The 26,306-nt window shown below is 40.9% G+C and overlaps 1 protein-coding gene across 5 annotated transcripts in view; it reads right to left on the reverse strand.

Moving 5' to 3' along the window:
- The window catches only part of GHR (growth hormone receptor), a 186,500-nt gene that overhangs the window by 67,264 nt on the left and 92,930 nt on the right, over positions 1–26,306 (reverse strand). The window lies entirely within an intron of this gene.

The raw sequence follows: 26,306 nt of genomic DNA on the forward strand, positions 1-26,306 counted from the left end.
TCATTTCTGATTGAGAAGTTTAAAACACCCCAAAAGCTGATTACTAACGGGAAAATGCACTTTATTAAGTTTCATGCACCTTGCAAATTATGTTCTGGGAAAGCAGATGTAATGCCCATTTTAAAATGCAGCACAACTCTAAACTAGAAAGACAACCAAAATACAAATACTCCTTTCCTTCTGTCACTGAAAATGTACTGAAATTATATTTTCAGTGACAAAAGGAAAGGAGTATGTATATTTTGAATGTGCTTTGAATGAAATTTTCCTGCTTCTTGGCAGGGGGACTGGATGGCCCGCGGGGTCTCTTCCAACTCTATGATTCCATGATAAAAAAGAGCCAGACAATTAATAGAAAATGCCAGTCAAACATGCAGAAAGACTTTCTGCCAAGTCTATGTAAACACAGTAAAGTGGATTTACAGCTAAAAAGTATTTTGAACTGCCTTCAATACATTAAACATTTCACTTTCTCATCCCTGAAAAAGAAGTGAGCTGCGTCATCAAGTTTCTTGTCTTCTTTGTACTCAAAGTCGTTTACAAGTGACAAAGAATACACTAACAGATATTAAATGATATTCAATGATTAATTACTAATATCTAACAACAATTAGGAAAAACTACACCATACCAATTTGAACAATGGAAAACATAATACTTAATTTGTTGTCGAAGGCTTTCAAGGTTGGAATCACTGGGTTGCTGTGAGTTTTCTGGGCTGGGTGGCCATGTTCTAGATGCAGTCTCTCCTGGCATTTTGCCCACATCTATGGCAGGCATCCCACCCTCGATATTCCATAGAAATATGTATAAACCTCACTTGCCTAGTTTCCAACAGACCTCACAACCTCTGAGGATACATCCCATAGATGTGGGCAAAACGTCTGGAGAGAATGCTTCTGGAACATGGCCATACAGCCTGGAAAACTCACAGCAACACATAATACTTAATATCTAGAAACAGTTCAGTTTGCTAAAATAGATGCTTTAATGTCTGTTTTAAATGACACCCCCCTCGGAAATGTATAAAAAATGTGTCAAAGAAAGTAACACAATAACATTTAGAAGAAAACATGCAAATAGATTCATTTACATTCACTAAAGTTATACTTCACAAATTGATTGGCTTGCTGCAAAGAGCTACTGAATTGTGTTTTGTCCAGAAAAAAAGCAAAACCCTGGAGGGCTGCAGCCAACTTTAATTATAATTAAACCACTAGGTGCTCCTAAAACCTTGTAATATAAACTTTATAATTATGGCTGTAATGCTATGCTCAATTTTGCTGAATTTTGTAAAAATTTGTTATATCAGTGAAACTTGACTTGTAATTTTTAAAAAGGAAGGTTTAGAAAAAATAATGTTTATTTGTGAACCCTTTATTTGATGATGATAAAGTTTCATGGTAAGAACTCTTCTAGCACATTAATCTTGTTAAAGCATTACTAGTAAACATTATAAATTGGAAAAATGTACTCATTAGGCAAAAGAGTGGGATAGTTAATGTGGTCAGCTCCTCTTCCTTTACTAATACATTAGTAATAATGATAATAATAATAATAATCATCATCATCATCTTTATTTATACCCCACCACCATCTCCGCAAAGGGGACTTGGGGCGGCTCACATGAGGCCAAGCCCAGAAGGGCATTACAATAAAGTAATATAAAAAGCATAAAACAAACATAACCGTAAAATAAATCAAGCATAAAATACAATAAGCAGTTCCCAACCTTCTAAGCCGCATTCTACACTGCCATATAATCCAGATTTTCAAAGCAAATAATCCACACTGTCATATAATTCGGTTCAAAGCATGTGGATTTTAGTGGCACTGTCAGAGGGGGCTGATTTGGCCTTCTGATGTGTCCAAACCTGCATTCTTCCAACTGCTTTTGTCATGAGCTTCCACAAGCGTGAGTCAATTTAACTTTGGCCCCATCTACACTGCCATATAAAATCCCGATTATCTGCTTTGAACTGGATTATATGGCAGTGTGGACTCATGTAATCCAGTTCAAAGTTTAAAAAACCAGGATTGTCTTCTTTGATAATATGGGTTATATGGTATCAAACACTGCCACTTATGCCAGGATCTGATCCCAGTTTATCTGTTTATCTCAGATTATCTGGCAGTGTAGATTCATATAATCCAGTTCAAATCGGATAATCTGGGATCAGATCCTGGGATATAGGGCAGTGTGGCTCCAGCCTGGGACTGCAATATGATCCAGAGTATCAAAGCAGATCTGCTTTGAACTGGGTTATATGAGTCTAAATTGCCATATAATCCAGTACAAAGCAGATCATATGGATTTTATATGGCAGTGTAGATGGGGCCTGACAGTCAAGAATTCTGGAAGCTGAAGTCCAAACTTTGTGATGCAACCGTTCGGGAACAACTTTCCTAGTGCATTCTAGACAATTACAATAATGATTTTTTGAACCTCATCTTTTTACGTTAGGGAATCCTGATGAATTCTGAGTCCTGTGGAATGAAGCTGTGCCCAAATACTGGCTGAGAAAAGATAGACTAGATCAATGTTACACGGGTCTTCCTTGGTTCAAGGGCTATAGAGTGGTGGTTGCATAAAACAAATGCATATGTATTCAAGACACACTCCTAATCTTCTTGTGGTTTGGAGATGTTCCATCTCCTAATTTGGAAACCATGGTTCCAATAAGATTTGTCATTATTGCTAACTACTGCCAAGTTGGCTTCAAACAAGTCATCTCCAAGACAGTTTGTTATCAACACCTGCAAACTTAGGGCCCAGGCTTCCTTGATTGAATCTATCCATCTGTAACAGGTGGCCCTTCCCCACAGCCATATAAACCAGAATATCAAGGCAGAAAATCCCACAATATCAGCCTTGAACTGGGATATCTGTGTCCACACTGCCATATATTCCAGTTCAAAGCAGATAATCTGGGATTTCATTCACCTGTGTAGAAGGTGGCACAGTCTTCTTCCTTTTCTAGTGCCTTCCCCTTTGCGTGGTATTATCTTTTTAAATAACGCATTGCCATCTCATGATATGTTTGTCAAGTTATAATGGTTTCAGTTTAGTAATTTAGATTCTAATGATGAGGTACCACACAACAAAGGATATGTAGCTCACTTTAGTTCCCTCAAACAGATAACTTTGCTGAAGGAACAAAATAAAACAAAATTATTTGACAAAAATGCAAGCTGTGATTGTTAAACCCTCTTTTATCAGTTGTTGGCCGTGAGTGCTCTGGTTTCTCACATCTTACATTAACGGTCAGTTATGGAATAAATCAACAAATTGAATGTTTATGTCCCCAAGGACAACTTACTTCCAGATGCATTAGGCAAAAATGCCTGTTGCATGAATCTTCTTTATTTTTTTATCAGTACCATTTTAAAGCTTTCTCTTCTCCCTTTGCATAACAACAACAATATGAAAGTGGCTGTAATCAGTTCTGCTGAGTCTCCAGTCCTTGCTCAATTCAAAGTATGGCTCAAGTTCAACATTATTTGGAAAACTTCCCATGTCTTAGGTTACAGTTATTTAAAGTATGAACCCTTTAACACCATTTCAGACCAACTCATATTTTTAATAGAGCAAAAGCTCTCATCAGTTACAAACAAACTTCTTTCTTGAGTTGAAATAGAAGAAGGCCTATAGCAGTTAAATAGCACTGCAATGCAGTAAATAAACAAACATTAGTTGGGAAAGGTGTTACTTGATGTATATGTCAAACCAGGGGAAGGAAGAGAAGTGCATATGTAGACTTCCATACACTAGTAAACTTCAACTCTCAGAAGTCCTCTTGATTGGCTGTGTTGCTAGGTCTTTGGGGAGCTGTAGGTCAAAGATACGTTGACGGCTAAAAATCCCTTTGTTGTTGTTTATTCGTTCAGTTGTTTCCGACACTGGTCTAGATCAAGGGAAGTAATGGTGCCTCTCTATTCTGCTTTGATCATACTCAATTCAAGAAGGAGATCAACAAGCAGAACATGTCCAGAGTGGCAATCAAAGTGATTAAAGGTTTGGAAGACAACCTACAAGGAGTGGCCTAGGGAACTGGGTTTGTTTAGCTTGGAGAAAAGAAGACTAAGAGGGGACATGATACCCATGTATAAATATTTGAAAACATGTCACATTGAGAAGCAGGCAAGCATGCTTTCCGCTGCTATGGAGACTAGTGATTCCATTACACACAGTAAAATTAGTGTTTCTATGCATTTAAGAAATGGCAACCTATGATGCCCTTCACACGATGCAAGCTTCAACCGTGGAAGTGAGATATTTTGCTGTTTCTAAAGTTTTGGTTTTTCCAATAACTCCTAAACTGATTGGCAATTGATTTATTTAAAATTCCCTTCATAGAAACAGGCAAAATGGCCAATTTCCCCATGGGATGTTAATCCATGATGCCCGCTTGTAAATAAAAAGATGACGCCGTGTGTGGGAGGAACTGAAATGCCCATTTCCCCAGATTGCCAATGCAGAGAGGTTGGGGAAAAGATCAAGGTTAATTTAAAATCCCTTCCTAAGATTTGGGGTGATTTCTTTAAGATAAATAATCAAAATCCTGGAGGGACAATGGGAGGGAATTAAGTGGTTGGTTGAGTTAGAATCTGGAGGAGGCAATCACATGTGATAGGTGTGAGTAAATTCTTCATCTTCTTTAAAGACAGAACCTTACGAAACTCCACCCTTTCCCTCACTTTCCCTCATTTTCTCCAGCTCTTTGTGATGAAGTTCTAGGTCATGGAGCAATGGATTCAAAACACAGGAAAAGAGATTCTACATAAATGTTAGGAAAAAGTCTTGGTGGAAGAGTTTTTTGGTAGTGGGATATGCTACCTGGGAATGTGGTGAAGTCTCCTTCAATGGGGGCTTTTAAGCAGAGGCCAGGTGGTCATCTCTTGGTGATGCTTTGATTCTGTGTTTCTGCATGACAGGGAACTGGTCTCAATGGCCATTGTGCTCTCTTCCAACTCTATAATCCATTCTGTTATATTCCTTTAATATCACAAGAAATGTTCTGTGCTGCTCAGTGGCTACACATCCCTCCACAGGAACAATTTAAAACTATTTTGTACTTTTTAGCTTAAACACTGTGTAGAATGCAGGACTTGCCATATTTCTTTGGCAACTTGTTATGTGGCTGACTGACATATTTAGTACCACTAAGAAGCTTCTCACTTAACAAGGCAGCTGGCAGAACATAACAGCACAATCAATTCAGTTGTGCACCCAAAGTGTAATAGAAATCCGATTCCACCCACACATAGGTACACATCCTGTGGAGCCATAGTAATGGCTTGCTAAAACTCTTAACCAATTTTATCCGGAGTCAAAGGCAATCTTTTGCATAAACTTAACAAAATGGATTAATTCTGAAATCTGTTTTATTCCCTCTGAGTGTTGAATGACGTGGATTAACTTCAGCAAGTGGTACCACTTCAGACTGTAAGAGGGGAGCCTCGGTGAATAATCACACACAGATATCAACACAAAGAAGTAGCATTAAAAATAAGGCCCCCTTCCACACTGCCCCTGTGTTCCAGAATCTGATCCCAGATTATCTGGGATCACAGATTATCTGGCAGTGGAGACTCATATAATCCAGTTTAAAGCAGATAATCTGGGATCAGATCCTGGGATATATGGCAGTGTAGAAGGAGCCTTAGTTACCATTCTCCTTCTTGACATCTACATTTCTATTAGCAGGCACATGGATGTTTGTAGATGTAGTTTCTTATCTACAGTCTGCTAAGAGACAGTCAAGATATAATATTTACCCCCACAAAATGCTTATGAGAATGATTTGGGGGCATTTTAGCTTCAATAGAGATTGTATGCTATAAAGAATATATTTGGTTTACTTCAAGATCTTGAGGCTTAGGAAAATCCAAAAGAAAACAATTCGTAAGTCTACAGATTAAAGCCAGCTCTTTTGAATCTGGTCAGAACCCGAGTCACATATGGCTCAACTCGGGTAGAATTAAAGTGAATGCTTGGTGCTAAAATTATGGCTGGAATCCTGATTACGCATGCACCTGCACTTCTAGGCCATGGCATAGTGTCTGTATTCAGTTCATAGTTGCATAAGTGGAGTTCCACAAACATAACTGTTGCACTGGCAGTTGTGCACTCTTGGATGGTGTGCTTTTTAAACATATTGTTTGATTCAGTGGAGTTGTGGAAACAGTAAGCACATCTGAAAATATGCTATCAGCTACACAATGTCAGCAGAAGAATAGTGTATTGCAACCACCACTTAACTATGTGAATTTAAACATATACTATGAAAATTTAAGTTTTTGTTTTTACAGCTAATAATAAATACAGCTTTGATCAAATTGACATTTCTTCCAGGGGAGATCCAGATAGAACATGCATGAGTAGTCAGACCCAGGGTCATGATAGATATTTCCGCTGATACATTGCTTGGCCTCAGTTAAAGTAATGGAATTGGCACAATTCTACACTATCTCCACCATTTTTGTATAAATACAAGTTGAGTATCCCTTATCCAGAATGCTTGGGACCAGAAGTGCTTTGGATTTGGAGCTCGTCCAGATTTTAGTATACCTGTATTTGCATATAAGTACAAAATCTTTTGGAGATGAGGACTCAAGTATAAATATGAAATTTATTTATGCTTCATATATATGTGATAAACATAACCTGAAGCTAATTTTTTGCTACAGTTTACATTATGGGTTGCTGTAAGTCTTTCGGGCTATATGGCTATGTTCCAGAAGCATTCTCTCCTGATGTTTAACCCACAGTTATGGTAAGCATCCTCAGAGGTTGTGACCTCACAACCTCTGAGGATGTCTGCCATAGATGTGGGTGAAACATCAGGAGAGAATGCTTCTGGAACACGACCATACAGCCCGAAAGACTTACAGCAACGCAGTGATTCTGACCATGAAAGCTTTCAACAATACAGTTTATGTAATTTTATGCATGAAATTAAGTTTTTATACACCAAACCACCCAAAACCAAAGGTGTCATTCTCTCAGTCATCTATGCAGACAATTCTGGATTTTGAAGTATTTGGGGTTTTATAATTCCAGATGAAGGATACTCAACGTGTATATACAAAACTGAGCTGTGAAGAAACAGTGATGTTTGTGAAGGATGACTTTGAAAATTATTTGGGAATTTTGATTAATTGATTTGGTAATAATTCAACTTACAACTGATCTTCAATGAACGATATTAATAAAAGGACAAAAATAAAGTATTCAGATTGAGACAGAAGTTTTGTATCATATCTCTCTCTACGATGCATGGAAGCAGTTTTGCCATCATAGTTTTGTTTTGCTTTACAACTGAGAATCTTTAGCAGGAGAGAGAAAAATACTTGCCAATAAACCATATTTGTTGATTTTCACATTTGGAAACCTTTATCATTTCTCTCCTTCATAAAAAAATCTCTATTTGTGATAGCACCTGACAAACAAACAAGATGTTTCACTCCTCAGCAGAACAGGCACTGAACAGATCGTAATTAAACTAAACATAAAAGAAGCAGGTGGGAAGGTCCAAGAACAATAATGGATTATTATGCAGTAACCAAAGCAACAATTTTCTTCTCATTTCTGAGCACATTTCTTATAAATGACAATAATTCAAAGTACTCTTTGCACGAAACTTGCAAATCTGAACTAAATGAAAATCTGAAAAGCTATATATGAAGACGCTGTCTAAATGGAACATCAAGGCACTAGAAGGTGGAACTGTGGAAGAAAGTTGACTAATTTATGCTTTTATGGCATCCATGAATCCATGTAATTTTGTACTCAATGACTGAAATCAGAGGTAGAAAGCATGCGGCGATTCATTTGGACTACATTTTAAACAACAACAACAACAACAACAGATGAAGAACAGTGATGGATCATATTTAGTCTCTTAAATCCAATGGCCAATCAGAAGCCTTTGTTATTATTGGTCAACTTTGACTCTATGAATGAAAGATCTCCAAGTCACCCTGCCTTGCCAACTAAGAGCCATGGTTTCTCTGATTGAATCTATTCATTCATAATGCAATTTTCCTTTTTTCCCATTGTCTTTTAACTTAACAAGCATTGTCTTTTCATGTGACTCATGCTATATGGTACGGAGCCATGGTGGCGCAATGGGTTAAACCCTTATGCCGGCTGAACTGCTCACCTGAAGGCTGGCGGTTCAAATCTGTGACACAGGGTGAGCTCCCATCTATCAGCTCCAGCTTCCCATGCAGGGATATGAGAGAAGCCTCCCACAGGATGGTAACACATCCAGGCGTCCCCTGGGCAATGTCTCTGTAGTCTCACACCAGAAGCGACTTGCAGTTTCTCAAGTCGCGCCTGACACAATAAAAACTTGCTATATGGTTTTACTATTCTGTATAGCAGATCTGCACAACTTGGCAGCTGTAAAGGGTCAATATTTAAATAAAACTTCTGTGGGCCACTCCTCCTCCCTCCTAAAAGAAGTAATGCTTGAAATGTCTGAAAACTGGTTAGCCCATTTCCTGTTTTCCATTTTCCACTTTTAATGTTCAGCTTTCTGAACATTACTGGAAACTTACCATGTTTTGTAATATCCTCTTTGTTTACAAATGTGCAGAGATGCAGAGGTTGATATTCTCTGTCCCAACAGCAACATCTGCATTCCATTCCCCTTCCTGCCTCCAACCAAAGCTGACTTCTTCTGCACATACAAATCAATAATATTAGTCCAACGTCCCTTCTCTCATTTCTAGATGGCAAATGTATCCATCCAGCACATAAATTCATTGATATTCATTTGTCGACCAACATATAACTTCATTGGGAAGACATGGTTGTTTTAACTATGTTTAACTATGTTTATTGGAGCCCCCAGTGGCGCAATGGGTTAAACCCTTGTGCCAGCAGGACTGAAGACTGACATGTCAGAGATTCGAATCTGGGGAGAGTGTGGATGAGCTCCATCAGTCAGCTCTAGCTCCCCATGTGGGGACATGAGAGAAGCCTCCCACAAGGATGGTAAATCATCGAACATCTGGGCATCCCCTGCACACCGTCCTTGCAGATGGCCAATTCCCTCACACCAGAAGCAATTTGCAGTTTCTCAAGTCACTCCTGACACGGAAAAAAACCTACCTTATATACTTGAGTTTAAGCCGACCTGAACATAACTCGAGGCACCTAATTTTGCCACGAAAGCTAGGAAAATGTATTGATTCGAATATAAGCCGAGAGTGGGAAATGCCGCAACTATGGGTCAATTTCAAAATAAAAATAGATACCATTAATTGAGGAGGAGCTGAGGAGCCTTTTAATCAAGGTGAAAGAAGAAAGCGCAAAAGCCGGGTTGCAGCTAAACGTCAAAAAAACCAAGATTATGGCAACAAGAATGATTGACAACTGGAAAATAGAGGGAGAAACCGTGGAGGCCATGACAGACTTTGTATTTCTAGGTGCAAAGATTACTGCAGGTGCAGACTGTGGCCAGGAAATCAGAAGACGCTTACTTCTTGGGAGGAGAGCAATGTCCAATCTCGATAAAATAGTAAAGAGTAGAGACATCAGACTGGCAACAAAGATCCGCCTAGTCAAAGCCATGGTATTCCCTGTAGTAACCTACGGATGTGAGAGCTGGACCTTAGGGAAGGCTGAGCGAAGGAAGATCGATGCTTTTGAGCTGTGGTGTTGGAGGAAAGTTCTGAGAGTGCCTTGGACTGTGAGAAGATCCAACCAGTCCATCCTCCAGGAAATAAAGCCCGACTGCTCACTGGAGGGAAAGATACTAGAGACAAAGTTGAAGTACTTTGGCCACATCATGAGGAGACAGGAAAGCCTAGAGAAGACAATTATGCTGGGGAAAGTGGAAGGGAAAAGGAAGAGGGGCCGACCAAGGGCAAGATGGATGGATGGCATCCTTGAAGTGACTGGACTGACCTTGAGGGAGCTGGGGGTGGTAACAGCCGACAGGGAGCTCTGGCGTGGGCTGGTCCATGAGGTCACGAAGAGTCGGAGACGACTGAACGAATGAACAACAACACCATTAATTGAAGCATCAGTTGATTACATTAATTGAACCATTACATAAAACTGTAATTTAAGATAAGACTGTCCAGCTCTCATTAAACAATTATTATAACCTCTTTCAATGTAAAGGTGCTTACGTAACCTACCAGTAATAATAAAGAGAGAAAAATAATAAATGTGTTAAAAATAATAATAGAGTAAAATAATAAATTTAATAATAACAATAATAAATACAGTAAAATAATAACTGCAGTAACAACAACAACAATATAGTTAAATTATAAATATAACAACAACAACAATAATAAAGAGTAAAATAATAAACATTGACTCAAGTATAAGCCAAGGGTGGCTTATTCAGCCTAAAAAAGGGCTGAAAAACTAGGCTTATACTCGAGTATATAAAATATGTTTATTGTTTTATCCTTAACTTATTGTGTTTTGTTTTTAATTTTCAGACTTTTGTTTGATATTATTGCTTTTGTGTTGAGAGCTGCCAATAAATCCATTTGGGGAGAGGGGGCAGGATATAAATACAGTTTATTCCTATTTATTATTGTTGTTAATGCTTTTTGGAGACACCTTTGAAAGTTATACTTTAGCCACTGGTGGTAAGAATGATATCTGCCCAAAATCTGATTCTGAGTCAAAGAAAGAGGTGATTACATTTTTGAAAACCAAACACAGGGAAGCAAGCACCACAAGCACATTCACCAAGTAAACATTATTTTGCTGGGGAATGTATCCATTCCTATTTAGAGTGCTGTTTTTAATGCTCTCCCCCTTTGCCTGTTTGGCTTCATATATTTCCTTTCCGGTTTGGCAGCGATCTCTCAGCAAGGCTTTTTAAAATGTCTTCTTGACACATTTCAGCACGTACAACTCACATCTGCTGCTAATTAAAGATGGCTAGTCCATCTTTCTTTAAGTTCTGGACTCAGCTGATAAAAGAATGACTGCAACATGGGGAGGTATTTCTGCTCAACATTATTTAAATAATAGAAGGTAAGCAGATGGTAACTACTCAATTTCTGGCTGGGGTATAAACACATCTGTGCAAATCTTCCAGTTTTTTGCCAGAGGAACAAAAATACATTCAGTTGGTGTTCTTTGAACTGAGGTTCAGCCAAGGCACTTGTCCAGCTTTTTCTATCCACACAATTTATTAACCTGTCAAGCCTTTGTTCCCAGTTGCACCATCACCAAATAAAATAAAATCCAAGTATCAAAAACAACCAAAAGGAATAGCCTGAAGCATAGAAATGTGTAGCCGAATGTGGGATATTGTTACAAACTCCATTTATTTCAGCTTTGTGGAATTCACACTTTTGTACATTTCTGACAATGATCTTTGCTTTCAGACACATAAACTCTGCAATTAAAAAAACCAGCCTGCCAACAAAAGTTTAAAGGTGTTTTGGGAAAACTAGAAAGCCCACATTTACAAGAAAATAAGTTAGCTTCACATCTACTACAGTATTCATCTAAAATAAATATATTTAAGAAAGGAGATATCAAGACACAGCAAAATTCAGTTGAGTTAACTCTATGTTAGCAAATGAAGTTAAATTAATTCCAACAGCCCTGGGAAAAAATAACATAAAACCTCATTGGTTTATACATTATTGACTAGAAATAGACCAGGAATACCATGTTAAGTGTGATGGATCATATATGTTGCTGGAAAATGTTTGATGTAGTAGTTATTTTAAAACAGTGGTTCCCAACCTTTTTTTGACCAGGGACCACTTGACCAGTGTGATGGCATGCCCGAGCCTTAGGGAAAACTATAGTGTCTGGCTTTACTCGGGGGCTATCTGTATACCTTCTGATAAGATTAGCAAACAGAGGCACTTTAGGCCAGTTGAAAAGATAACCAAAATGAGTTTACTAAAACAAGATTAATAAAGGGTTAACTCCACCTGGGACAGGCATGTAGCAAGGGGGGGGGGCTTTGGGGGCTCCATCCCCTCCCCGAAATTCTCATAGTGGTCTGCGAAAAGGCCTTACTGGTACATTATTTAAACTGTTATGTTTATTCATATCATGATCTGATCACCATGCTCAATATATCTCATATGCATGGGGGTATTGGGGTAACGATACAAAAGGTTTGCTAGGGTAGACCCACTTTCACTCAGACTCAGCCCCCCCCCCAATCAAACTCAGCCCCCCCCCCCCAAATCAAAATCCTGGCTATGGGCCTGACCTGGGACTATCATAAGGTAACTTAAAACAATCCATTACAAAAGGAGAATTTGCTAGTTGCGGTCATCTTTCTGGAATCTTTTGCCTCTGATGCAATGTGATGGATTATAAATTGTTGCTTGCAAACTGTATTAATTTTCTCTCATGTGCAGCTTAAGATGGCCAAAAGCTTCTGTTGTCCTTTGGACTGTTGGTATAATAATACTGCTAAATACAGCAGGTGCTGAGAATGCCTGTTAGGATTGCTTGGGCCTAGAATTTCAGACAATATCCAAGCTACTAGTGACTGTAGAAAAAGGAGGAGTCCAGTAAGAAAGCTTTATACAGGGAAATGGAATAGACCAACTAAGACTGGTCTCTGGGAGGATTGTAAGCTCTACCCAAAACTAATACAGAGGAAGATGACTACATTATAGGGAAGGCCTATAAATAGGGGGAACTAAAGCAGAGGAGAGGAGAAGGCAGAGCCAAGACTTCACAACCAGGGACCACTCTCCAACATTAGTACCAAAATGGTTACAAATCAATTCTGGATGAGATATGCTCTTTAGTCTATTGCATTCTGGTTTGTCTTAAAATCCTAAAGTCCTTCCATACCATTTTCCAAATGAAGACTTTGGGCTATTATTTGCATCATGGAGGGAAGCATTTTGGTACAATGCGTTCAGCACCTATGCCTTCCTCAAGAAGAACAAAAGTTAAGGCATGGCTTTCCTGCAAGAGGGCATCTCCAAGAAATGACATAAGGGCCGGGCTTTAGCACAGCTGGTTAACCGCCAGCTGCAGTAAATTCTGCAGACCTAACAGTTTAAAAAAAGGGATGTGAGTAAATAAATAGGTACCGCTTAAGCAGGGAAGTATTTAAGGCACCCATAAGGAAAAGCCAGAAAAATGCTGATGATTTTATCAAGGAGGAAGTTTACAAACAAAGCTCTTTGGCAGGGAAAATAGAGCAACAGCATCCCCTGTAGCCAGAACTGAGCACAGCCTCCAAGATGTCAAAGATGGGAAAGTCTATATATACCTCTATCTATGTACAGTGGTCTCTCTTGTCAGTGTATAAAAACATTTAATGTTTGCTGTATATATGTTCTGTGATCTACTCTGAGTCCCCTTTGGGGTGAGAAGGGTGGAATATAAGCACTGCAAATAAATAAATAAATAAATAAATAAATAAATAAATAAATAAATAAAGTAGCACTATGATACTTACTTACTTAGGCGATCCCTCGTTGGACGAGTAAGATGGTCTTCCATCATGGGTTTCCTTGTGGGTCCGCATGTGGCTGTGGAGCCCTATTCTTGCTCTGCATCTTCTTCCGCAGTGAGAGCATTGGTTTCCAGGTGGAAGGCGGTCCCGGTCGGGGTTGGCTTGACGCGCTTTCCTCCTGGCACGTTTCTCTCTTTCACCCTCCACTCGTGCCTCCTCGAATTCTGCAGCACTGCTGGTCACAGCTGACCTCCAGCTGGAGCGCTCAAGGGCCAGGGCCTCCCAGTTCTCAGTGTCTATGCCAGAGTTTTTAAGGTTGGCTTTGAGCCCATCTTTAAATCTCTTTTCCTGTCCACCAACATTCCGTTTTCCGTTCTTGAGTTCGGAGTAGAGCAACTGCTTTGGGAGACGGTGGTCAGGCATCCGGACAACGTGGCCTGTCCAGCGGAGTTGATGTTGGAGGACCATTGCTTCAATGCTGGTGGTCTTTGCTTCCTCCAGCACGCTGATGTTTGTCCGCTTGTCTTCCCAGGAGATTTGCAGGATTTTCCGGAGGCAGCGCTGATGGAATCGTTCCAGGAGCTGCATGTGACGTCTGTAGACAGTCCACGTCTCACAGGCATATAGCAGGGTTGGGAGGACAATAGCTTTATAGACAAGCACCTTGGTCTCCCTACGGATGTCCCGGTCCTCAAACACTCTCTGCTTCATTCTGGAAAATGCTGCACTGGCAGAGCTCAGGCGGTGTTGTATTTCGGCGTCGATGTTGACTTTGGTGGAGAGGTGGCTGCCAAGGTAGCGGAAATGGTCGACATTTTCTAATGTTACGCCATTAAGCTGTATCTCTGGCATTGGAGAGGGGATGGCTGGTGACTGCTGGAACAGCACTTTGGTTTTCTCGATGTTCAGTGACAGGCCAAGCTTTGTGTATGCTTCTGCAAAGGTGTTTAGAGTGGCTTGTAGATCTTCTTCTGTATGCGCACAGACGACATTGTCATCAGCATACTGGAGTTCTATAACAGATGTTGTTGTGACCTTGGTTTTGGCTTTCAGTCTGCTGAGGTTAAATAGCTTGCCGTCTGTCCGATAGATGATTTCCACTCCGGTGGGAAGCTTCCCATCAACAAGGTGTAGTATCATGGCGATGAAGATGGAGAATAAAGTTGGGGCAATAACACATCCCTGTTTGACACCCGATTCCACCTTAAATGGGTCACTTTGGGAGCCATTGCTATCCAAGACTGTTGCCATCATGTCATCGTGGAGGAGCCGCAGGATGTTCACAAATTTGCTTGGGCACCCGATTTTTTGGAGGATGGTCCAGAGAGCGCTGCGATTCACTGTGTCGAATGCCTTTGCAAGGTCGATGAATGCCATGTACAGAGGTTGGTTTTGTTCCCTGCATTTTTCTTGGAGTTGTCGTGCAGTGAAGATCATGTCCACAGTTCCTCTGGAGGGGCGGAAGCCGTTCTGGGATTCTGGGAGGGTGTCTTCTGAGAGGGGCAGAAGGCGGTTTGCAAGGATTCTTGCGAGGATTTTCCCAGCGGAGGTTAGAAGGGAGATACCTCGATAGTTTCCGCAGTCTGTTCTTTCCCCTTTTTTGAAGAGGGTGATGATGGTGGCATCCTTGAAGTCTGCTGGGATTTTCTCGGTCACCCACACTTTTTCTATGAGCTGGTGGAGTTGGTGTGTCAGCGCAGGTCCTCCCTCTTTAAAGATTTCAGCAGGGATCCCATCCGGTCCGCTGGCTTTGTTGTTCTTTTGTTGGCTGATGGCATTGCTGACTTCTTCCAAACTAGGCACTGCTGCAAGCTCATCCCTGGTTTGTTGTTGCGGGATTTGTGAGAGGACCTCTTCGGCCACACTGGAGCTGCGGTTTAGGAGGCTTTGGTAGTGTTCTTTCCAACGTAGTGCAATTGACTTTTGGTCCTTCAGGAGTTTGGTTCCGTCTGATGAGCGTAGAGGCTGTATGCCATGGTTTCTTGGCCCATAGATGACCTTTGTGGCTTTGAAGAATCCTTGAGCATTATGGGTATCTGCCAGGTGTTGGATTTCTTCAGCCTTCTTTGTCCACCAGATGTTCTTGAGTTCTCTTGTCCTTCTTTGGACCTCAGCTTTTGCACTGGCGTAGATCTTTTTCTTAGCAGCACAGTTGATGTCTCTCTGCCATGTTTGGAAGGCTTTCCTTTTCTTGTCGATTAGCTGTTGGATCTCGATGTCATTTTCATCAAACCAGTCTTGATGTTTCTTGGCTTGGTATCCAATAGATTCTTCGCAGGCTTGGATGATGGAGGTCTTCAGTTTGTTCCAGTGTTCCTCAACATTTTCGGGGTGTACTGTGGGTAGATGGTCCTTGAGTGCTGTTTGGAGATGGGCTCGCCTGGAGGGCTCTTGAAGGGCTTGGGTGTTCATTTTGCGCCTTGTCTTTCTTCCTTGGAGTCTGCGCTTGGGGGCAATCTTGATAGCCATCGTGGATCGGATTAGCCTGTGGTCGGTCCAGCAGTCGTCAGCACCTGTCATGGCTCTTGTGAGGAGTACGTCACGGCGGTCTCTGGCACGTGTGATTACATAGTCTAAGAGGTGCCAATGCTTTGACCGTGGGTGCTTCCATGATGTCTTGAACTTGTTTTCTGGCGGAAGAGCGTGTTGGTGATGACAAGGTTGTGCTCCGCACATTTGGTGAGAAGCAGGATGCCATTCGAGTTGCTGTTTCCAACCCCGTCTTTTCCTATGGTCCCTGGCCACAGGTCGAAGTCTCGCCCGACTCTTGCATTGAAGTCCCCCAGGAGAATGATTTTGTCCTCCTTAGGTATCCCCGATAGGACGTTGTCCAGCTGACAGTAGAATTTCTCCTTGATGTCTTCATCAGCGTCTAGTGTTGGTGCATAGGCACTTATGATGGTTGCCCGTTGGTTTTTGGCAAGATCAATTCGGAGGGTTGAGAGTCGTTCGTTGATGCCAGTGGGTGCTTCGGACAGATGTTTCACCAGATCATTCCTGATGGCAAAGCCAACTCCGTGCATTCTTTGGTCTTTTTCGGGCAGTCCCTTCCAGAAGAAGGTGTAGCCTCCTTTTTCTTCCTTCAGCTGTCCCTCTCCTGCTCTCCGGGTCTCCTGAAGGGCTGCTATGTCGATGTTGAAGCGTCCCAGCTCCCTTGCGATGATGGCAGTTCTGCGTTCGGGGCGTTCACTGTCACTGTTGTCCATCAGAGTCCGTACGTTCCACGTACCGAAGTTCATTTTTCTTTTTTGGCCGCAGGATGGTGACCCCACTGGACGCGGCAGTCCAGTCAGGGATAAGTGAGGCAGACTATGTTTAGGGCACCTTTTCTAGCCCCCTCCCCGTGTGGGGTGAGCAGAGTGGGTCCTCAATAGGGCTGCTCAGTCGTGGATACAGCTGCCGAACTACTCAACTGCCTCGGACCTTGAGGTAGAACGACTGAGTCCGTACCCACCGCCCATGTGCCAGTCTGTGACTAGGGGCTTCCAGATTTCACAGTCCTGCCCCCGTCGCCACTCGCTGATCACCATGGGACTTTGGTTGCTTGGTTTTTATTTTCTTTGGAAGACGCCTGTGCGTGGGTTTTTTTAATGTGTGGAGGTCAGTGCACAACTGAACAACACACAGTCTTCACAGATGAGGTTCCACTGGTGATGTAGTTTAACACAATGACCATGGCTTCTCAGTCTGTTGCAGCCTTCTTCCGCCTTCGCAGCCGTTGTAACATGTGCCATGTTATCCTCCGCCTGCTCCGCCGTTGAGGTCTTTGGGTCTTCGGACTGTGCTTGGTCTGGAACCTCCCCCGCGGCCACTCCTGGGAGTGCACGACTCCAGTTGTTGTGCCCACAGGTTCATCGGAACACGCAAGCCCCCTCACCACGACAAGGTGACAGTCCATCGAGGGGGCACTATGATAACAACATAAGGTTAATAACAATAACATTAAAATTTGCTCAGAACTTTAGTTCTTTCAGCAGCAGCAGCAACGGCAACAAAAATAACTCAAAGGAATGCATAAATAACTCCAAAGTATTTCATTTTTAAATTGTAGGGTAACAAGCACTTTGAAGTAAGTACTAGAATGACCACGTTGAAGCATTTCAATGGAATAAATACAGTGGCAATTAGGATGGGTGAATCTGTCAAATTTAATTTCACTGATGAAAGCCCTTTTTTTGACTGCTCCTCCCATCCCAGAAGAATTTGTTTGCATTTTTCAAATGGTATGCAATTTGGTGCACATTTAAAACAGAAAGTAGGCCCATCACATGTGTAATTTTAACTTTTGCAGATGTGATTATTTGTGGAAATTTTTCTCGAGTGTGACTCCATAGCCCCCCCCCTTTCTCATGGGTCCCTAACTCCCGCCTTTTTATAGCTACAACCAGTGACTAAATTATGTTTGCATGCATTTCAGATTTGTATAGACTCTTCTTTGTTTATTTTTCAAATGGCTGAATGTTGTTCCGTGCATTTCCTTCCCTACGTTTTGCAAAAACTCATCACAATTTCAAAGAGTTCCAGCTGCAGATGGCATTCCTTTCTACTTTTAACTTTAGGAGAACTGAACATAATGTATCTCTTAATTTAAAAGAAAGCAAAACAAAATTTCTCACTTAACCTTGCAGTGACACCCCTCCTGCTGCAGCGACTCCTCTTAGGACATAAATGCAAATTCTTTAAATATCAGCTAAACATTTTTGCTAGTATAAAGTACTGCGCCCTCCGATCCTCCCAACCAAGTGATATGTTTGCAGAGCCCTTTAAATTAAACCAGCACCATTTAAAACTGCCCTCTTCGATTGTCTAAAAACTTGATAAATGTGTTTTGCATACTGGCAAGCTATAATCTTTGTCTATATTAGGCATCATGAGGCTGTTCCTCCAGCAAGATTTTCAGCTGGCCTGGATTTCTCTGGCAAAAGGCAGAGTTTCGAAAGAACATATGTGTAAAGCATTATCTGCCAGGAACATGTTTTGGCATAAATTCGTGGCAAAGAGGCCTTTGGTTAAAGGATCTCTCCCCAAAAACTAGGTGACCCCTCCCCTTTGCTCTGACATTTGGTCCAAATCCCCCCTCCCTGCCTGCCACATCTAGACTATGGGTTACTGTTCGCTTCTCAAATATCTAGCTGCTGACATTGCAGCCTTAATTGCAAAGTCCGTTATAAGTTTGAAGAGTCTTATTTGCTTTGCCGTGATTAATAAACTTTTAAGGGAAAATTACTGACCACAGAGTGCTATTGCTAAATTCAAAAATGCAATTTTCGGATTTCAACCAAGTTGCAGACACTCCCTTTCTACCTGGGAGTCAAACCTTCATCTGCAATAACATTCCCATGAAGAGACATTTCCTTTGCCTTTAGCCACAACAGGGTTTGGGCCCAAGTGTGCAAATCTTCTGAAAAACATCTCACACTTTTTAATGTCCCCCCCCCCCCCCCTAAGTTTCATATCACACTGTGTTGGACATGGTCCTTTTCTACACTACTGAAAAGCCTTCTTTTTTTGGCTGTGATCTTTTGGACCCTTTCAAGACTCAATGTGGAGAAGTGAAGGGAAGCCGTCAATTCTCTGTATTTCCAATATGTCCACATCATCTGGATCCATTGTAGTTTTGAGGACACACTAGTTGACACAGCCATATGCTATTTGTCTGCCACTGGCCATGCTAGATAAGGTGTCTGGAGGGTGCAGTCCAATAAGTAACTTTCCGAACTCTGATCTGTATTAGCAATTACTGGTATGGGGGCTTTCATCCTAAAATAGTAGACCATGAACTACTATGGATATCTTCTAATGGATTCTCCTAACTATAGATGGAAAGATTTGTAGTCCAACACTTATAGGGTGCTGGAGGGCTGGAAGAAGACACCAGGCTGGTGGAAGGCACCTTTTGATGATCCTTTCTTTGGGTCTTGAATCATGTCTGGTTTTAAGCATGGCTTATTTCAGGACCACACGGATTGACAGTTTGCTCCTCCGGAAACCAGAACCCGACTGCCTGGAGCCTGAAACTTGCTACTGAGGCCTGATACAGATTCATCTTGTCATCCTAGCTAAACAGAAAATTTAATGTATGTTTTCCTCTTGAGATGAACTAGGACTATGCTGAAATTTTTCCTTTGAAAAGCCATCTTCCTTGTGGTTGAGGGATGAGCAGCTTTGCAAAAGAACATATGAATCATGCTTTCAATATCCTCTTTCATTTAGCTCTATTTAATGCATGTTCACTTAAATGCCTATATCAGTATCCCCAGTCTTGGACCTTGGATTTCCTTTTCGATTTCCACAGCCTCTAAAGGTCATACATTATCCATACCAGGTGTACCATTGAATCAGAGTAAGAAAGCAATTTATTTGAAATTAATCTGTTTGTAATGCATATATATATATATCTTTGGCTTACATGATTTTATGAATGAACCTGCTCAGATTTTGCAATCCCAATGCAATGGCTGCCTTGATTTAGTCTATCTATCTGCAATGCAGACTGACTCTTTTCCTACTGCCATCTACCTTGTCATGAGTCATGTCTTTTTTGAATGAGTCTTTTTCATGATATGTCCAAAATACAACAGTTTCAATGTAGGACCTCATTATATGTAGACTTTCCCCTCTGTTTCTAAACACCTCAAAATCGGAGTCCCAAGGAGGCCATCAAATACTGCAAGGCAATTTTTGGGCATGCCCATGGAACCCCGTTGTTAAAGTGTTCAGAAATGGGGTGTTTTTGGAGCTGGGTAGCTCTTGACTCCAGACATCTCTATGTACTAAGAAGTGTGAAAATATGTGTCCTTTAAGGTGTAATGGTAACTGTTGGATTTCTCTGTGAAGTATTGTTTTGTGATGTTTACTTGTGGGCACTCAAGTGGGTGGTCTTAAATGTTCCTCAATTCTACTCTTGCTGCCATTACTCCACGAGGATGGTGGTCACTTGGTGGTCAGCAGTACAAATAAAACCATTTCCATTATAAAAAGTTACTACAGCGGTAAGTTAAAACAATGGTAGAAATCGCAAACTGTACGAACCTGGGGAAAAAAGCCACACTAACTTACAACAGCAAGATTTTGCACTTCCGCTATTGCATAGTTTCCCTTTTTTTAAAAAACTGAAAGAAAGTGATATAGACAGAGACTACACTTCTCTGTTTGATGGCAACTGAAGTCACTTCTTGACTTCATTTGCTCTAGGACCCATTTATTTGTCTTTTTAGAAGTCAATGGTATCTAGAGAACTCTTTTGCTGCACCATTTCACAACTATACATAGAAACTGGAAATATAATGGCCTGGGCAATCCTAACTTTAGTATTTAATGGTGTCGTATCCTCATATCTGCAGTACTGGTACTCATAATTTCACTTACCTATTTTCTATTTCACTTACCTATTCACTTACATATTTTCTTTTAAGGCTTTTCTAGTGTGTTCAGTGTGATTCTATGGTATGCTTCCGCCGGAAATTGACCATCCAATTACGCTGGAGGACTTAAAAATGCCGGGGAGATGTTCTCGCTATGCATTTTCTAGGTTCTCCTGTGCAATTCTACGATATACTTTCACTTTTACCAATATTGGCAGAAGACACAGAAGGCATCTAGGCAAGGCATCATATGACTAGAAGACTGGAGGACCATAACATTATGATTTTCAAAGGCTGCTATTCATTCTAGCCTAAGAGGGAACAGTGCGACCAGACATCACTTGAGGACATGTTGAACCCCTATGTTATCCTATTCTCGCTACATGAAAAAATGTCATTATGTGCTTAGTTTCCACAGCAACGTCATGTATTGCCTCACTTTTTTGGCTTCAATTCAAGATATTCTTTGAGTTTCTCAAATGCCCCAGTGTCTCAAGAAAGTTTTCACACAAAGTTGCTGTTGCTTTCCTATATCATTGAGTGGGTGGGGGATATAGCAAGCAGACATTTTCATGAGCCCAGATCATAGGATGTGAGTCTAAAGCGGAGCTCCAAAATGCTGGTCTATTTACCGCACTTTGTATTTAACACAATTGTGTTCAGGAATATCTGCCAGTCTTTCACACTCAGCAAAGACCATAGCGGTGCCATTAGCAGCACATATCTTCATATCTTTCCTTGTAACTATGTACAGTATGTAACTGGAAGAAGGGGTAATTGTTGGTAGCAAGGGAAAATGGGGGAGCATAGGACAGACTGCACATATTGTTGGCAGTAAAGTAAGTAATGGAGAGTGAGATAATAGAACAGCTTTATTGTCATTGTAATATTGCACAACAAAATTAAATACCTTCCTCAGCACACACCATAAAACAACACACCCATTCTATCACACCCTAACCACCACTGCACAGCCCCCAATGCCACATAAATGCGAAACCATAGAATTCAACATAGTCACAGTTCTAGGATAAAAGCTATCTCTCAGTCTGTTTGTGCTTGTCTTTGTCACCCTGACAAAGATTGGATACATATATCAGTGCCCCATAAATATGGCTGTCACGGTGAAAAAAAATCTGGGCACTGCAATTTAAGGGAGATGTTGACAAGCTGGAATGTGTCCAGAGGAGGGCAACTAAAATGGTCAAGGGTCTGGAGAACAAACCCTATAAGGAGCAGCTTAAAGAGAAGGGCATGTTTAGCCTGCAGACAAGAAGACTGAGAGAACCATTATAAGTACTCTCCAATTTTCACTCTGGCAACCCTACAACACTATAGACTTTTCTATAGTAACATCTGGTAGAAGTCATTCATTTCAATAGGGTTCACTCTTGATGATACTTTTGTGTTTCCACAGTAAGTTCAGGGGTCATTTTGCATTGTTGATGGACTCAAACAACAAATTTTGTGCGAGTTGTAAGCTGCGTTGAGTCCCTTCAGGTGAGAAAGGTGGGGTAGAAATGAAGTAAACAAACAAACAAACAAACAAACAAACATTCTATCAGGGTTCCTCATCCATACATTTCATTCAATAGCATTGTCTTTGTTGCCACTTGGTTTCTCCAACTGCAGGTGGATGAAAGCAGGAACATTGCCTAGCAACCTCTTTGCATTCCTTTTCTCTTTACATCCCCAACTAATTATTTGCAGCCCATCTTAGGCCTCTCAGGCTGGCAGAATGACAGCAGCACATACATAGCTAATTGCCAAGTGCTATACATCAGTTTTATCACCTGGTTCCATTTTACATTCTGACTCTTTACTCTCCAAGATCATACATATTCATAATTTGTGCTCTAGCTCAGCCGGAAAAGAAACCCAGAGTGGAACAATTTTTAAAACCTAGATATATTTTAAAACTGAATTAAGAACTACATGCATGATATGCCCTGCTGGCTTTATTTTTGTGCTTTAGACAACAAATAGCAAAATTAAGGTTGTACATGTACAACAGGAGCAATGAACGAAAAGCTCTCATCTCCTGTTTAATTATGGATGGAAAATATTTGAGCCAAGAAATGAATTAATGCAAGCAGCAGGTTGGGGCATTAATCATCCATCTTGTATTCAGCAAAACTGAAAATCCAATTTTATTAGCCAGAGAAGCTGTTGTGGGAGCATGTCTTCCAGAAATAAAGCCAACTAACACAACAAAAAAACCTCATTTTACTTTTTTAAAAGTCACCATGCTGATATTGCTTCTGCACAAGACATACAAAGATCCATCTAAAATCTTTCAGATTGTAGTATTGGCAGGTTATAGCTGCTAACCATTTAATAAGAGGTCCTGATAATATATATATAGTGCATATGAGCATTCCAAGTCATTCAACTGAGGAGGCAACTACACATTCAACTGTGTAGTCCAGTCTGTATGTTAAGGAATTGCATTTTGAAAATGAAGTTGAAAATAGAGTAAGAAATGTGTCTGCAAGCAATACTACATCCCTGGACTTTGTGTGGATATGTGAAAATGCAGATAATAGTGAACCTTATCGAAATGAAGTATTTCTGGTCCAAGAGTCATGCTGGAGGAACCTAGAAAGTTCTGAGAGACAATATATGTTGTCACACATAGAGAAACCTGTTTCACTTTTAAAAGATACCATTACACCTTCTTTATCCCCCAAAATGTTATCTAATGTTAGAAAATGTTGACCATTTCCGCTAACTTGGCAGACAACTCTCCACAAAAGTCAACATTGACACTGAAGTACAACACCACCTGAGCTCTGTAGACATCTGTAGGGACATCTGTAGGGAGACCAAGGTGATTGTTTATAATGCTATGGTCCTCCCAACCCTGCTATTCGTCTGTGAAACATGGACTGTCTACAGACGTCATACTCAACTCCTGGAACGATTCCATCAGCGTTGCCTACGAAAAATCCTGCAAATCTCTTGGGAAGGCAGGTGCACAAATGTCAGCATACTGGAAGAAGCATGGCCACTAGCATTGAAGTGATTCTCCTACGCCATCAACTCCGCTGGACTGGCCATGTTGTCTGAATGACCGATCATTGTCTCCCAAAGCAGTTACTATACTTCCAACTCAAGAACAGGAATTGTAATGTTGGTGGACAGGAAAAGAGATTTAAAGATGGGCTTAAAGCCAACCTTAAAAACTGTGGCATAGACACTGAGAACTGGGAAGCCCTGGCCCTTGTGCACTCTAACTGGAGGTCAGCTGTGACCAACAGTACTGCAGAATTCTAAGAGGCACGAATGGAGGGGGGAAGGGAGAAACATGCCAAGAGGAAGGCACATCAAGCCAACCCTGACTGGGACCACCTTCCACCTGGAAACTGATGCGGATCAAGAATAGGGCTCCACAGCCACCTACGGACCCACTGCCAAGACACTACACTTGGAGGACCATCATGCTCAGACAATGAGCAATCACCTAAAATTCCCCAAAATACTTAACACAGGTAGCTATTTTAGTTGTTAGACATGTCTTTCAAGATCTGACCATCATCACATATTATGGCAGAGAATACCATCAGTTAAATTATTTGTTGTTTGAAGAGAAAACTCTCTTGAAATCTACTGCCAAACAACTTCAGAAACACATTTTTTTCCCAGGGCTTCTCAAGAATAGATTTAATTCTCAGGTACCTACTTTGCTTCCAGAAATGCTGCAATGTCTTCATACAAGCAGATTTACAAATATGCATCTCAACAAACCTGCAAACACGAAACTCTTAACTGTCCTGATATGATGAAAAGTTTGCATGGAATGACCTCTAGAATGGCCTTCCAAAACAGCTGAATCAATTGTGGAATTTGTTTTCTTTATTGGTTAAGCCTACAAAATACTCAGCTAATCATAGGTCTCAGTGAACGTTATTGAATCAATGTGGTATAAAGGAGACGAGATCAAGGACTGTGTTTTAAAAATGCTGCTTTTGAAAAGCTAAAGCTTAAGAAGGAAAAGATAGTATGGTTTTCTTTTCTTAGTTATGAATCTTACGTATCTAAAAGAATGCCTCTCCACATCAAAAGGCACAAAAGGGTACCCTTTTGAACAAGAAATGTTTTCATTTTGCTCTTCCTTTGTATTTTAACGCTCTATTATCATTTGACTATTTTTTTAAATAAAAGAGTCATTCTCCAAAAATAGCTGTTCTTAAACAAAAAGCAATCGTTCTTAGCCATGGCCTCAGCTAATGTCTCAGAAGCAAATAATCTGATGTTCAGGTTCACTTTCTGTGAAGAAAAGAAATTTCACAATGGAATTGAAGGAAAATAAGTTTTCATTCAAGTATTGCACCAAAAATGTAGCACTCAAGCAGGCCCGTAACCAGGATTTCGTTTCGGGGGGGGGGGGCTAAAAAATTTTCAGGGGGGGGTTTCGGGGGGGCTGAGTTTCGGGGGGGGGCTGAGTCTGAGTGAAAGAGGGTCTAGCCTAGCAAACCTTTTGTATCATTACCCCAATACCCCCATACATATGGGATATATTGAGAATGGTGATCAAATCATGATATTAATAAACATAACAGTTTAAATAATGCACCAGTAAGGCCTTTTCGCGAACCACCATGAGAATTTCGGGGGGGGGGGGGCTGAAGCCCCCTGAGCCCCCCCCCCCCCGGCTACATGCCTGCACTCAAGGTTTTCATATTACTGTCTGACCACCTCATAACTGTGGAGAAAACATTCCAGGACTTATGGATATGCAAAACCACATATCATAAAGTCATGCTGGAGTGCCCTGTTTCCAAAATCAGATGGGACCTGATGTCTTTAGGGCAGGGGTCCTCAAACTAAGGCCCGAGGGCAGGATACTGCCCTTCAAGGTCATTTACCCGGCTAAAAAGTCCAAATACTGGAAATCCAAAGTATTGTGAAATATGCATATTTTTTCAGGGTATGTTTTTTCTTTGTGTAGACAAGTATTTAGATGTTGTGCAGCTAATATCCCTAACGGTCTTGGTAACTATAGCTTTCCCTGATAGCACTTGGGGACCTCAATGTTTCCGGGAAGCCCATTAGCAGGGTTTGGAAGCAATTGCTTCTTCAAATATAGTATTTTTTTTTAATTCTAAGACAGTTTTTCTTCATATAAAATCTCTAAAAATGGGGTGTGTCTTATGTATTTTGTTGTTATTGTGTTTTAGTGTGTATCTTAGAATTGAAAGAACTACAGCATTGTCCCCAGCAATTACCACTTAGAATCAAAGTGAACCAGAGCTCAATAACATACATTTTGGACTACAAGGATCTAGTGGCCATGTCAGCTACAGGATTCTGGGAGATGTAGTAAAAAAAGACCTAACTTTTTCTAAACTGTGCTTTGAACACAGCAGTGCATCCAAACTGCAAGAAAGGAGATTCCACCTGAATGTTAGGAAGAACTTCCTGACAGTAAGAACTGTTTAACAGTGGAATATGTTACTTCAGCATCTGTTTCTATCAAGGTTTTTAAACAGATGCTGGATTGGGAGCCTCTTTG

Source organism: Anolis sagrei, chromosome 2, assembly GCF_037176765.1.
Source record: "Anolis sagrei isolate rAnoSag1 chromosome 2, rAnoSag1.mat, whole genome shotgun sequence".
In the NCBI taxonomy this organism is placed as follows: Eukaryota; Metazoa; Chordata; class Lepidosauria; order Squamata; family Dactyloidae; genus Anolis; species Anolis sagrei.